This window comes from Manacus candei, unplaced genomic scaffold (genome assembly GCF_025592945.1).
Source record: "Manacus candei isolate 608988 ecotype Guabito, Panama unplaced genomic scaffold, ASM2559294v1 h1tg000013l, whole genome shotgun sequence".
NCBI lineage: Eukaryota > Metazoa > Chordata > Aves > Passeriformes > Pipridae > Manacus > Manacus candei.
Genome location: NW_026138061.1, coordinates 5810720 through 5826450, shown reverse-complemented (window position 1 = coordinate 5826450; position 15731 = coordinate 5810720). Strand labels below are relative to the sequence as shown.

At 38.9% G+C, this 15731-nt stretch overlaps 1 long non-coding RNA gene across 2 annotated transcripts; it reads right to left on the bottom strand.

The window, feature by feature from the left end:
- Positions 1 to 4283: 4283 nt before the first annotated feature.
- Positions 4284 to 12402, bottom strand: LOC127467049 (uncharacterized). 2 transcript variants are annotated; one of them, XR_007902943.1, is made up of 5 exons: positions 12184 to 12402; positions 9607 to 9668; positions 7924 to 8134; positions 5038 to 5113; positions 4284 to 4729 (listed from the first exon to the last, which is right to left on the bottom strand). It is a non-coding gene; the product is annotated as an uncharacterized LOC127467049 (long non-coding RNA). The 2 variants fall into 2 exon arrangements; XR_007902942.1 differs by lacking the exons at positions 4284 to 4729; positions 5038 to 5113 and having other exon boundaries at positions 7447 to 8134.
- Positions 12403 to 15731: the final 3329 nt, after the last annotated feature.

The window sequence follows — 15731 nt, the reverse complement described above, 5'->3', positions numbered from 1 at the left end:
ACCTAGGCCTTTGGCATATTATAGTCCTTTAAATATCACCTACTTATTTTTATATGAAAACTATTTCTGCTTCTACTTCATCTTAAAGATGTATTCCAGAAAGACAATCTATCTGTGCTGCCAGTGGTTTGTTGTACTTGGTAACAATTCTCCCTGTTAAACTTTTGGCCGTTATTTCTTGTATTACAGGATGCTTTGACTCCCAGATCAAAGCACTTCTTAGTACCTGTTCTCTTCTTCCTGGGAAAAGGATTCATACGTGTAAACTCTCCCATTCTTCTTCTGATCAGATAAACAGATTGAGACCGTTTAAGAGTCTCCACAGACAAAAAATTCATCATCTTCAAAATGTTTTACATTTTAAGCTTCCTACTGAACACTCTCCAGCTATTCTGCAACAATTAAAAGCTGTAGAATGCCAGCAACGTGTGCATCATTGTTTTACAGAGGGTAGCAGAAGACTGTGTTGCACACAGGGCGCAGTCTCCTCCCTCTGCTGGCCCAATACTCTTCACTTGTACACTAAAGATGACATTAATCTACTTTGTTAGAGACTATATGTTGTATTTGCACCCACTGTCCCCAGGTCCTCTTCAGATCCCTGATGCTTAGGAGTTTAGCTGGTATGTTGAACAAGGGTAGATCAATTATCACATCTAATGCTACAGTTGCAGGGCTGTGTATGTAATTTTATCCACTCCAGCCTAAGTCAAATAATGGCAATGGTTACATGGGAGAGGCATAACAGGTAGAGTTTATAATTTCTGCTGCAGGAAAAATTGGAGGGGGAAAGCAGTATTTATTATTACAGCCTCATTAGTCTATTAGATTTTCTACAGGTTATACATTCCAAAGTACCTAGATCTCTGAGAAAGTTGTTGTGGTTATTTTGGAACTGTGACACAGGTTCAAGGAATTATTTGTACCATCTTCTTGACCTAATCTCTGCCAAATTCTCCTGGAATACTACTATTTTCCAGGTTTCCAATTTGTACAGTTTAACCAGAAATCTATGGGGCATTTCTAGAACTTGAGAGGCTGAGAGATGAACTGGCACTCAGATCAACCCTTCAGTGGTCACTTGCCTCCTTTGTCTTTCTGCAGTGTTTCCCCAGAAGAGTGCTCACCCAGGGGTTACCACATGAGCTTTGTACCTGTACTCCACAAGACATTTCTTTCAAAGAAAACTTCAAAGGTCTGAGAAATAACCATGAGAAACATTTCTCTGAGCATCATTCTAACTATTATCTTGACACAACTGCTGTGTTCTGGGTACTTAACCCAGGAGATTAAAACTTTATGCACCAGTGCAAAAAGATCATATCCCTGTAATTTTTCATATATACGATTTCTCAGCTGCCGTAGTTTCAACTTGTCATATTTAAGCACAACTGTAATTTAGGTGAACACTTTAAAATGTCATTCTCGAAGGACTATTCTATTGAACGACTACAACAAATACCTTTCCTTGCCAGTATATTGCGTGGTGGAACTGATCATTGCAGTCAGTTATATTTCTGAGCCAGTGACTGCTTAATATTCTCTAAGAGAAAAATCATTAGGGAGTCCGTACTAATAAATTACAGTACAGTGTAATTGAAGCGGGAACAAAAAGAAAGATTCTGTATTTAACTGCATTTGCAAGTGAGTTAGACAGGAGTAATCCACCTTCGATGCCCAGAAAAACTGGGCTGGAAGAGGTATAGATAAAAATTGATTTAGCAGCTCCCTATCTGCTTTTGGTGATCCTGTACCTACTCTCCAAACTGTCTCTGCTTGTCCAGTGGCAAGTTAATAATTTTTGTGTCTCCTATCAATCACTGTAGCATTTCCTGCATTGCCTACTGTTAAGAACCTTTCTGCACCCTGAGAATCATAAAACAGGACACATTTTTGGGGTCTTCAAATTGCAGTCAAACCTGTACCATACTAACTGAAAGTGACTGGGATGACTAATGCAGCTAAAGGCAGCTGACAAGAAGCCTGTGCTTAAATCTCACTAAATTCTGTGTGATTTTGAGCATTTACTTACAGTGCTAAACTGGGGTGATTGTGTTTCTGTCAGCACTTAATCCTGCATTGAGCTGATTCTGTTCATCAGTCCCTAGGGACCACAGTGGTCAGGAAACCACAAAACTGAGCACCTTTAGCACACTGAGAAACACAACCTCAAAAGTCAACTGCCGTTAGGCACTGAAGTGATGTGGGTAGCTACCAGACAGCAAAATGCACTTCTGGAAGAATGCTGTTGGGTTTAGAATGTTTCTGGTTACTGTCTTTAAAAAAAAAAAAAAAACAAAAAAAAACCCCCAAAAAAACCCAACAAAAAAAACCAATATAGAATTTCCAAGAATACAAGAGAATAAGGAAAGCGTAGACAGCTTTGGAGCAGCAAAGAGGGTACACCACATCACAAAAACCTCCATCACCATTGGCATTCTTGCTGTTGGCCTTGGATGGCAGCCCAAGGACTGAACAGCCAAATGAATCTTAACTCCTCTCTGTGACCCCTCACCAGGCTTGGAGCCTGTGCAGAGAGCAGAGTCGGGAAGCTGTTATTGACGCTGTTCTCAAGCTGCTTTTGAGTTGTTCAGTCTCCACAGTTAAACTGGTTTCTGGATCCTCAAACTAATCTAGTTGAAGAGGGCCATCTTTCTGCACAGGTTGCCCTGTAGGTCAATTCCAGGAGCCTCAGTTTCTCTTCTTGTGGAACTTTCCATTCAAGGCTCTGCGGACTCGCAGCTTAGACACCTCACTCACCAAAAGTCAAAACTTAAACCAGAAGTGGGTATTCAGGGATTTGGATGGAAAGAAACTTATTTCCTATTTAGGTCACTAAAATCATTAAATTCTTCCTTATTGCCTGTTAGGGGCCCCCTGGTGGTCTAGTGGTTAGGATGCAGCACTCTCACCACCGCGGCCTGGGTTTGATTCCTGGTCAGGAAACTCCTCCGGGTAGATGGAGCTCGTCAGCCCTGTAAGGCCATCCATCTAAGAGAAGGTCACTCTAAACAAACCTACGTCCTGAGGACCTCGCTGCCACCGTCCAAGCTTCGCTTGGCCCTGGCAGATGAACTTTAGGATTAAAGGGTGGGCTCAGTTCAGCGCACACTGTGTCTCACCTAAAAAATCCACTGCGCAGGCTCGAAGGGTAAAGACCTTTCCCAAATCTTCGTTCGCAAAGTCTGACCATACGTTGCCTGTTAGTAATTATGTTTCAGGGTATGCTGCCATATTTTCTGTTTTAAAGATCTTAGAGTCTGTACAGAAAGGGTATATATGGGCTTTACAAGTCAAGATTCAGTTTAGTTTTTTCTGAGAGCAAAAATAAAGAGAAAATTCAGTCACCAAATAAAAACACCAGTGAACCACACCAGTGTGTTAACTGTATGACATGAGGACTGGGTTGGCAAAGGAGAGCTTGACCAATACAATGCTAAGATCAGTATTAAAACAGCTGCATTAGGCTTGTCACTGGCCTAAAAAGCACTCTTTGATACAAGACAGCCTCCAAGGAAAAGGGAAAGAATTTTTCTAGTTGGAAGGGCTAACAAAGGACTGTCCTTCAGAATTACTCTTTCAGTATTCTCCTCTATGAATTTTATGTATGTTGTTATTCCAATGTAGCTTGCACTGCCCACAGACAGTATTTCAGGTGTGGATCTGAAGCTGGGACTGATTTGGGGTTATACTGCTGTAGTGAGCGCTGAGTCTGAGTTTTCTTTACTGAAGAAGCAGATGAGAGAGCAGGGCCTACATCATCACCTCTTGGTGCAGCTGTATACCCACCAGAGCATTTGTCTTGAGGTGAAGCAAGGGCATCACGTTTTAGCTCTCAAATATAAAAAGCACTATCACTGCTGATCAGCTTTTGTAGTGCATCATGTGCTTTGTTACCACGTAAAGCTTGCATTTCCAACTAGCTAAGTCAGCAGGAATGCCTTCCTTTGAAGTGGACAAGGGGCTCACAGCTTTTTAGGAAACAATATTGGGAATCTTCATAGGATACTTCTAAAAGAGACACCTGTAGATTCAATTTGCCAGCATAATTTCTGAGAATATTGCTGAGCTCAAAAGCAGATATCCATGTAAAAAAAAACACTCTAAAACACCCCTGTTGAATCAGAAAAAAAAGGATATCTTTGTAGTATGTAAATGACCCACACTACCTAGTTCAACTTTAATTTCTGGTGATGGTCTTGGCAGTGTGCAGTCTGATCTGTCTGCCTTCTGAATATATTCAGTGCTAACTTTCAGTACATTTCTTTAATCCCTGCAGGACTTTTGAGAAAGATTCTCTTGAGATTTGGGAGAGTGGGTTTTTATTACTCTTTTCAAAATCAGTAAATGATGATTACAGAATGTCAAACTGGGAAGGGAGGTTTTTCAGGTAGCTGCGTTAGACATTCAGACTTAGACAGTCACTCAGGCTCTCTCAAGACTCAGTGAGGTGAGATATGAATCCACTGAGTGACTCATTTAATCTGTTAAGATGGGATGAATCATGTTTTTGGAGATGTCCATTGGTTTTCCTTGGAGTGTCCCTCAGTTCTACACTTAGATTTTATACAGCCACTGGAGCATGGAGGTCCATGGGAGTTATTCCTAAACTTGCTGGAGCTTTCTGCCTCTGTGACTTGATCATTTCCATTACCTGCTTAGTTTCTTCAGGTTATCTCAAGTATAACAGATTTTCTGCCTTCTTCATCTGTAAGTATCTCCCAGAAGGCTGTGAACAAATAAATATTGCAGAAGTTGTGATGTGCTGAGATACCTAATGCTGTAACCTCAGCTGTGGTTATACAGATATCAGCATGTATCTATGGCAAAATAAAAGCCTAAACAAAACAAAAAACCCACCCAAACTAGAAAAAAGACAGGTTTAAGCTGGCTAATCAAACCTAGTTTGCTCAAGCTAAAGTACCACGGAAAGATGGAAGAAGTCTAAGGTGAAGATGTGAAGGTTCTTTCCACTGATGTTGAAACATCAGTTAGTAATTTGAAATAAATCCCCAACTTTATGGATATTTTACTGACCTTTGGTTAGACAGACAGAGTGCCTTTATGCAGTTTCATCAATACTTTAAGTGGAAAGGGTGATAATTATACAAATCTGCAAACACAGATACATGTAAAACAAAAGATGAATGAGTGGTTCTTACAGAAAAGCAAAAGGAAAAATCTTGGCATGTGTGGGCATGAGATCATTGTAAAAGAAAAAATCTCCGTCCTGTAAACTTTAGACAACATTGATTTTAGTGGACTTCATTTAACATTGGTGAGAGGATTAATTATAGTTATTCAACTCTTACAAGCATTGACAAATTTAACCCAAGATTTGAGAATTTTCTTTGTTCTGAATGAGCTACAAATTCTACTCTCTCTTTACAGCTATAGGGTGCCATAGATTTTGCTTAGGCAGCACAGGTGTAGCTGGAAGATGAATTTGGCCCAGAATGTTTTCCCACATTAACAATTCATTTGACATTTAAAATAAACCACACCAAGGCAACAGATTAATCAAGCCAGATATTGTAGATATGCCTGGAGCACAAAGGAAAACAACCCCACTGAGCTCAGAGATGCATTGCCTGAACTATAATGCAGGATTTCATTAAGTGTGTATGATTCAGACAAATTAGGAACTGAATACAAGGGAAAAAGAAAACCAAACTATAATCATGGCCGCACACTAAATTAATATTTAAAACAGTAGAGCTATTTGACACATTGCTGACCATGCGAACTTCTGTGTCTAGATGCTTAGACTATTTTTTTGTCCACCAGAATCTGCCAAAGTTTTTTCTTTTGGATTTTTCCCCCACTCTCCTACCGCATCATCAGACTCTTTCTTAGCTCACAGAGTTTAGGCACAAATCAGGATCCCTCAGAAGGCAAACACACTATGCAATCACTAAATCACCAGGATGTCCCACACGGCTGCATTTTAAAGTGTACTTGTTATTTTCAGATGTGGTTGAAAATGACATCTCTCAAAGATGGTGTTATTTTATACAACAATGAGAAAAAGAGAGTCATAATGTGTGTTTTACATTCCTAATTTGAAAACTTTGTAGTAACATAGCTATGTATTAATAGATGCTTGAATTTATTTTTCAGAATACCATTGGATTTTTTACCACTATAGCAGTTAAGATGCAAGATGTTTTACTAAGTATGGGACTAACTTAGTTCAGATCCCTATCCTGTTAGAAAAGTTTTTTGACTTTGGTTAAGAGATTTAGAAATGTTACAGAAGCCAATTCATTGACAATCTGAAGCTTTCTATCCATGTTCTTGTTTCCTTTTTTTACAATAAGGGTTAATAATATCTCTCTACTTCCCAAATATCTTGAAAAGGTTAACGGTGAGCTTAATAATATATCTCTACTTCTGAATATCTTGAAAAGGTTAACAGTGAGCTATAAGAAATAATTAGGGTTGGGTTTTTTTTTAGTTTGCAAGATAAATTAAAGAAATTGGAATTTTTGCCTTTTGATTTTTTTAAATGCTCCTTTTTCAGTGAGAACAATTAAAACCAGTCACAAATTATTTCAATCAGAGAGATCACTCACAAAGATACCACCTATGGTCAGTAATCTGGGTCACTTCATTCTTTCAGGTGAGAGCTATGCCAAGATCAAAGTGATTAGGTAAGATATTGTTCCTTGCATTTACCCTATTTGCAAAACTTTTATTTCTTTCTTTTTATTTTCTTCTTATTTTTTTTTTAATGGTGCCAACTATTTCCTTCTTTGAGGAGTTTTATTTCTGCATAGTTCCCAAATCTTTTGGGCGACTCAGGCTGTTTGAATCTAACAGACCTTGCTGTGAGCGGCATACTTCTTTGGAAGAGGTCACTTTTTTTCCCTTTGAAAGTTGCAAGTCTGCAGTTACAAGTCTGCAAGTTTAAACAGAAATCCTTGCTGCTTTTGAGGCCTTGTGGCAGAGATAAGTTACTTAGGTCTTAACTGCAGCTCGACGAAGCTGCCATATGCCTTCTCCTTGCTGGTTTCAGAGTACCCAGTAGCTGCAGATCTCAAGGTGCAGATGTTTTCCACTTCCTTGGAGGGCACATTACTATAAATGCACATGCAGCTGCAGTTGCTAGGTCCAAGAAGATTGCTATTGCAAAATAGTTGAGGTTGAAGTCCCATGCTGTATTCTCTTTCTGAAGACTTTTAGGATACTTCAGCTGAATTTATCAAAAGTAATAGCAGATTACTTTTGCTGGAGTAAAAAGTACCCTTTCAACCATAATGCAGGGCTGAAATCAGCCATTGGATCTCTGAACTCAGAATCCAAGCGTCACAGCCAACAAAGCCAGCAAACTACCTGGAAGGATCTGCAGAACACTGGCCCCATGAACATGGTCAAAGAACCAGTCACAAAACACTTCTAACGAAAATATAATGCAACTCTCTAAGGCAAATCAAAGGCCACATAAGTACAATAAATCTACCACTGTCTTTGTCTTTGAAGTCTAAATGTTTTTAGCTTATGGCAACCATTTTATTCTGGGGCTTTCTACCCATAGTAGAGACGATCCAGTGGCTTTTAAGAGAGCATGTAATGTTGCAGGGTAGAAGAAAACGAAAAATCACCTCAGTCATTTGGAAAAGGTATAAATTTTGGTGGAATATTTGTTTATTTCATCACTACAGTAGGCAGCGACTATCATCAGATCTTGATGATACATCACAGAGGTAACACTATGAATTTTAACATGATAATTTTTGTGCAAATGCTAATAAACATCACTGAAACTAAAGGTTATTATTGTTGTGGTTTTATTCAAGAGATAAGACATAATGACACAAAAACACTTAGTCATTCACTTAAAACACCTTCAGGCTCTAATAAAAAAGCGTACTGCAGAATATCACATTAGAAAAGACTTTTACTCCCTCTACTTTTTCTCACCGGCCTCTGGTGCAGTCTTGTTCTGGAGCAATCAGCCACAGCAAGCAGAGGAACCGCAGTCATCTGAGAAGAGGACACACACTGAGGGCAGATGGAGGTCAACTGTGATATTTTAGGAAGAGGTCTGAGCCACAGTGTTCAGCTACTGATTCAGTCTTCCCCAGATTACAGAGGTTTCCAGATCCAAATTTTAGCTTCAGGCCGAACTCATCTGATTTTGCATTTTTAAAAGCAGAAATTAGTATGGCCTGTGTTGATCTTGTGTGAATATTTGGAGGAGAGCACGTACAGAATGTTTGCAATGCAACTGGTTTGTTTCTTCTCCTCCCACATCCACTTAGGAAACTCCCCTTAATGTTAACAGACGTAACATAGATTATTGAGTGTGAAACTGGAGTAAGTTGAGGGTGTGAGGATAGGTGAGTATAAACACGCATCTCTGCTTTTTCTTTCACCTTCAAGAGAAAATAATGATATTTTTTATCTGTGCTTCTTTATAAGGCACTTTAGGATCTCATGGTTTTAGGAAAGAATAGGTTGAGAAAGTCTAGTCACAGTCAGAACCCATTTAGGACCCGAAACACATCTTCAAAGTATGTGTATTGAAGGGCATCATGGATTCAAATACTTTTTTTCATTTAATACACTTGGAAAACATTCATAAGCCACTTAAAGAAAGGTTGTTGATCATTAGAAAGTGTATATCTTCCCCAACATTTTTTTTAAGGTGTAGATCTCTAGACTATCTAGTTGATGTTCATTAGAAACCACTCATTATCTTTGACTGTCTCTTTCACCTTTCCACGTGGCTTAACTCAGTCTACTGTTTGATGAGTTTACTGAAATAAACTATCTTGACTAACCCTGATGTGAATTATGGTGGATTTAAAAAGGGAGACTAAAACAGGGCTTTAAAAAGGACCATTCAGTGGTCTGACGATGTTACTCAAACTGAAGTTTTCAAATCTGGCTGCTGCTCTGAAAATCTGGAGCCCAATGCTAACGTTACTGCTTTACCACAAAGGGCTGTCTCAGGAGTCAAATCCTTATCTGGGGTGTTTGCAGTAGGACACTGGAGTTTTTTTTAGCACTTCACCTGAGGGAAGTAAACTTGGACCTCTATAGCAAAACACAAGTCTCCAGCCTTATATTAAGCACTGTTTACAGTATTTCCTCCTGTCACTGGCCTGATCTGTATTAATATTTACAACTGATCACACTATGATGTGAACTGAACATGCTACCCTAGATGAGGATTCGCTTCTGTCACACCAACTGTCTTAGCGTTGTGAAGCAGTTGAACACCTCTCTCTCCAACAGGACAGGAATTTCTCATGAAAGATGAGAAGGCAAGGCTAGGCTTCTCTTGAGAGAGTAACCACTTTCAGAGTAACTGTTTTTTTGTGATTCAAGCCAGGGATTTGAGCTACAGTTTAGGATTGCTTGCAACCTCATTAACCCATTTTAACTAGGTTCAGCCGCTCTTCTGAGATGCTGCAATTTATACAAATCCTCAGATTTTCCATCCCAAAAATCTATTTTCATCTTCCCTGTACCACAGAAACAGCAAAACACACAAGCAGTTTCTGAGGTCGTAGTTTTCTTTTTTTTAGGTATTTTTTAGGAGTTATTTCATTACAGTCCTGACACTCTGAGACAGAGATGAAGAAAAAAAATGCATACCTTCTCAGCTGACCATTAGGATATATATAAGAACTTCAATCCTTAAATTTTAGATGTTTCCCCTGAAAATAAATAATAATGCAAATTATCTACAAGGGTAATTGAGCCAGTTTCCATGCAAAATTTCATACCCTTGACTTTCCATTCCAATGCATGACTGTTTTTTTTTCCTTCCCCAAGAAGGGCTTTTTATTTTTCTTGACTCTTCACATTATTTCCAGAGGATACAAACTAAGGTTAATAAGCTCAGTTGATATTATTGATGAAACACAGTTTGAAACACTAGAATAAGGGATATTGGCAAGAAAATGTAAAACATTACATGGTGGAGTTGTTAGGGCCTTACTTATAAATTTTAAAAAATATCTCTAAATATTTTAAAGAGCAGTCATACTCTGAAGTGTGACTATAAAATAGCTTTGTAGATACTATGTATTCTCTAATAAATTTGCTTATTCTGTCTCAAGGTGCACTATATTACACAGATTCTCTCTAAAAGCTGCACATTTCTCCAGGTTCTCCAGAGCCCACTCACACATCTGAAAAGAGAGATGAGAGTCATGATTTTTCTTCCACATCTGAGACCTCTGCTGAAGAAAGGAGAAGGGTGATGTAAACTCCTGGATCTCAGCTCTATGAGCCTGAGGGTGGGAGGATATACTCCAGTGCAGCAAAGAGACACTCAAGGGACTCCGTATAACTAACAGGGCATGTTGCCCAAGCTAATCAGCCTGAAGGGTGTCCTGCTTTCTGGGCTTGAAATCATGTCCCAGAAGAGCACTGGACCATGACCTGGGGAGACACTAATCTGTGAGGAGCTTGGGCAGAGAGTTTTGTACCTCACACCTGGTAAATATGGACCCACTGCTACGTTTGCCAGGTGCATTACTGGAGATAAGCAGTGCTGTCCTGGAGCAGGCACAGCCGCTGTACACATACATGGATCACATGTACACCAAGAAATGGACGTGCAGCTTTTTTTCATCCTGTCACATATTTTCCGAATTTATGATCTATCCACTGTCATTTAAGCCTGTAGCAGCTCTTGGACAAGAATGTTCCTGAATTAAGCATGTGGGCTGTGGAATTGCATTGAAACAAACAGTGAATTGAATTTTACAATTTTATGTAAATCACATTTACATAATTAAGAGTCCAGTTTCTAAATTAATTTGTAGTTGTACATGCACATAAAGAAACATGTATGCTGTTGCACACATACGTCTTCCCTTAATTAATCTTTGTCTTGCTCATTTACATGCTAACATTTTCCAGCTGAGGCAATTATTTTTAGCCTCCTATTAAAAAATGGAAGCATTAGGTAGAAAGACAATGAGCTGAACATCCTTCGGTCTTCTCCAACATGAGAACATGTCTGTTTCAAAGTGGAAGGTCTCATAGTGCTTGAATTTAGAGTGTGCAGAAGCTCAGTATAAGGCATGAGTCTCCACAAAGCTATGCAGCCATTCATTCTTTGTAGGACCAGACCCAAAATAGATTTGAAATCCTATTTGTACATACCATATATGAAAGCTTTGTTTGTACTTCCTTCCATTTTTAAACACAATTAAAAGAAAAAACACTCTTCAGAGAAGTGCATACCAGACTTCAAAATTCCTCCTTTCCCAGGGCAGTAGCCCAGAAAGAGACAATGTTTCTTCTCCCCAAAATAGGTTCTGATTGCAGATCCAGCAAGAGAATTAATTGTCTGTGATCGGAGGTGAATCAGGTCTCTCTTTTGATAATTTGGCTCAAGATACAGGCAGACAAGTTTACAACATGGAATTTTAGTTTATACATTTCAAAAATAAAGGTTTTGCAGAATGCATAACTTTTTAAAGTAAGGGCATAAAGTGATCAATGAATGAAGATGGAAAAACAAGCTGAGATGTGGGGATACAGGTCACGTTTTTTAAATGCTACATAAAGAGGATTCCAAGCTGAGAGTTAGTTATTGAAAGTAGAGGGAGAGTGTGAGAGTAACCTTTTTAGGGAGTTTATGTCCAACATAAAGACAAATATGGCTGTGGGCTTAAGTTCATCGCTTGACAACCAGAGGAAAGTAATAATGTTGAACAATGGAGTCACTCTTCTCTGTGGAAGAAGAAAACCTGTTGACCAGCTGATAGCTGGAGTCATGCATTACAAGGAGTTGAATGCTCATAGCTTGCAGATTCCTTCCCACAGGGAGCTGGGATGTCCCACTCTCTCCATCTGTGCACCGTGACATGCATGAAAATAGCTCTCTGAAGCTCCTGCCACTATGCTGAGCCTTCTCAGACTCTTTCCGTCACCACTTGAAATAAGAGTATGCTTCTCCCTTGTTAAAGAAGATTAATCTGCCATGATGTCAATGACTGAGTGGACTTTATGTATTTGGTCTCAGTCATGGTATTTTTACCCTAATTGGAGACAATGTTGCTGATTTAGACCATCTGCTGAAAGATGACATCCTTTTGAGGCACTCGCAGACCATAAACAATAACCACTCAACATGCATAGAGATGTTTTACATGTCTACTCACCATTTCCATCAAGAATCTCAAAGCTCTCTACATACCAGTGTGTTTAACTTACCAGAGACTTCAACCAGTGGACAAAACTCCTGCTTTACAGATGGCAAGGTGAAACTCCAAAGAAGTCATGAAACCTGAATTCAAGATCACTGAGCAAATCTTTGTCAGGGTGGGGAATGGAAACCAGGTCACCTTACATGTGGTTCTGCACTTTATTCACTCCCCTAGTGCTCTGACCTCACTGTGCTCCGTGAACCTCCTCAAAACTATATGGGATATGCAGCTGTTAGTAATAATACACTACCTGTTCGAACTAAAAACACCCCAGCAGATGGAAATACAGTAGGTTAATAGCTATTCCGAGAAGCAATCATTTAAGGTACCAAGAAATTGCTTCTGTTAACCTTTTCCCTTTGTGACATTTGACCAGTTTATATGCAGGTTACAAAGGTCACCTATTATCACCATTTTATGAGACTTGGATTGTTTCTGATCTTTCTCCACATTCTGCATTCAATAGCCTTTACCTGATCAAGCAAATGGTAATATTAACCAGTTAAAATACATTTTTTGCTTTATGACCCAAGGTCTAGAGTCATAGAGAAAGTGCAATGTAGCTTTCTTTTCAGTTAGATTCTTGCTCTTTTTAGAGTTTTATACCAATTTTATGACAAAATATTATTCCCTTACATCTTTGATCCAGCTTCAATTTCATATGTATTTTTAGAGTCTGATATTACATTACTAAATATATTTTGGATATTCTTTGGTTTTCTTTCAATTATTCCTGTTTTGCTGAAATGTCCCTTTACTGTCAAGCTAACCTGCCTGTTGTGCTCCTTGTGTAAGTTCTCAGGCTTTTACAGTTTCTCCTTTATAAGAAGGTTAGCACAGATCTGTGTGCTATCTAACAGAGTTGTAAAATATTGGGGTGTGTCTGGCTTATTGAGTCCTTTTGAGGTTCGAGCAATCGGCACTGCTAACTTCCCATCCTGATTTGTATGCCTTCAAGGACAAAAATAATTCCTGAAATAATTTTCCAAAGTGATATAACAAATAACCCTTAGGGGAGAAAGGGTATATTTTGATCTAAATTCATATCATACAGGAAGTTATGCAGAGAAAAAGGAATGTGGTGATGATTTAATTATCCTCTTCAAAGCAAAAAGCGTTTTATTAACAAGAGACTGTGACTGAGGTTTATACTTGGTTTAAGTTCTTATTAGTGGTTTTGAAACAAGGGAGATTGATTGATTCTTGTTCACTCATTACACTTGTTAATTTACAAAGATTCATTGCACTGGTGTTAATCTGAGAGTTACAGGAAGTTCCAGAAAGAAATTGAATATGGTGCAGATAAAGTTATTTCTTAAAGGCTGATCATCTGCAAGGCCTGTAAGGCCTTCTTCGAAAAGAAGTCTTGCTTTCTGTAGTTTTAATGTCTGACTTATGAAGGGGTACAGACATGAGTACTCACCTCCTGACCTAAAGCATTTTGTAAAATTGTCTCCAGAAAGAGTTGCTTTAAGAAGTAACATTTTGACACCTAGTAGTTTTATTGCTGTTATTTCTACCATGGGAAAACAAACAAGAGAGTTTGAATCATCAACTGTTCCAGTGTTAACAGTGCAACCTAAGGATATTGTGAGATTATCTTTCTCTGAGTTAGGGCATACTGAATACAATTTCTTCCTGAGATATCCTGTCAGCAATAAAAGATGTGAGTGCAGGGTCTGTCATGCAGGAGAATATTGAGCTCCTTCACAAGGCTAAAGCAAACTAAGTTGTGTGTAGACTACAGGAGATGAAAATAAAAATATTATTTCTGCTTCTGCCCTAAATCAAAACCAAACAGAATCAGCATGCACATATGACAAAATACATCAGATTAAACCACCTTCCCCACTAACCACTGCCTGTAATTTATTACAGCCTTGTTTTACATAGTTTAGTACAAACTATCAGGATTTAAGCAACAGTCAGTGATTCTGAATATCCCAGTTGAGATCTGCTTGCCAGAAAGTAAGTGTTCCATGCTTTTTATAAAAATGTAACACCTTTAAAATACCTCAGTTTGGTTACAAAACAGAAAATATCCCCCATTCCCTACTAAACTCTGTTTCAGAAAATATTGGTTTTGATGTCACAGTTAAGCTGCCTGTGATGAAAAGAGTCTGTTTTCTGTTACACTCTTAATGGATTAGTATCTTGGTGGTTGAGGCAACACTTCTCCTTTCCAGTCCTTGATGCTGAAAGGTTAGGTAGGAGCACAGGAGGTCAACTCTGTTACTTTTTATGGAGGCAGAAAATGGCATAAAATGAAAATAATTTCCTGTGAAAGCTGAGGACATTCCTTCATTAGATTTGTTTCCTGTGCTGGGTCATATGGCTTTTTTCCTCTCTTTTTTTTTTTTTTTTTAAACATGCATTTGCTGGTTTCCTGTGCCCCAAGGGCCTTAGAGGTCTGCTTTTATGAGACCAGGCCCACCAGTGCTGTTTTGTATGGTAAAAATGAATGAACTAAGTGAATCAAAAACATCAGAGGCACACTTGATAAGGGACAACAGGTGATAGAAGCTAAACTACTCAGGTTATAAAAAAACAACTTATTACAAAAACACATTCTAAATCGCCACCTCACCTTGGTACCTCACAACTACAGGTGACACATCCTCTTCCAAACAGCACCAGCTGGACTTCAAACAGTCCTGGTTAGTAACCTTCCTCTTTTTTTCACTATTGAACATAAAATGTCTAGCAATAATAAGATCCAGAAATCGTTTATAGTTTTTTTTACCCTCGTAAAAGCTGTTGTTGCCTGGTGGGAAGGAACAGCTGGTTACCTCCTTCCCCAGCCTTGGCGGAATGCAGAGCGAAATGGTGTCCTTCATTCCCATTGCCAACAGACCTGAATCCCAGGCAAATTGTCAAGAGAGTCCCGGAGATTCACTCTGAACACAGTGTGAGCTAGACCAGCACAACACAAGGAGATGATGCAGTACGATAGATCATGCTGACTGGCTGATTTCTCTGCAATATTACAGCTAAAGTCTACTTTTTCCTATTTTTTGTGACTTTAAGAAAAAACACAGCAGAGCTGAGCAATTACAAAATATGTAAAGAGGGTAATGGGATTTGAACTGACTACCACCTCCAAGAAACAAAATCTTGTGGTTATAATAAGCTGTTGTAACCCTCCCTTAGTAACCCTCAGAAAGGCAAAATGAGTATCAGAATGTATGAGGAAAGGAAGAGGGAGCAAACCGCTACTCCTGTAAAATATATGTACACCTGCACTTTAGTTATTAGGTTCAACTTTAGGATGCTTTCCTTCCCTCCCTCCCTCCCTCCAACCCTCGGTAAGGATGTAGTAGAACTAGAAAAGTTTCTAGGAGGGACAAGGGTAATCAGAGGCATGAAATATTTTCCATATGAGGAACAAATAAATAGACCGGGACTTTTCAGCCTGGGAAAAGAAGATGAGTGAAAGGAGATATGCAAAAGCATGAATGACATGGAGAAGGTGAATAGGAAATTATTGTTCACTGTCTCTTCCAGTACAAGAGCTAGTACATCAACCAACCATGCAGTAGATTCATGAAGCAAAAG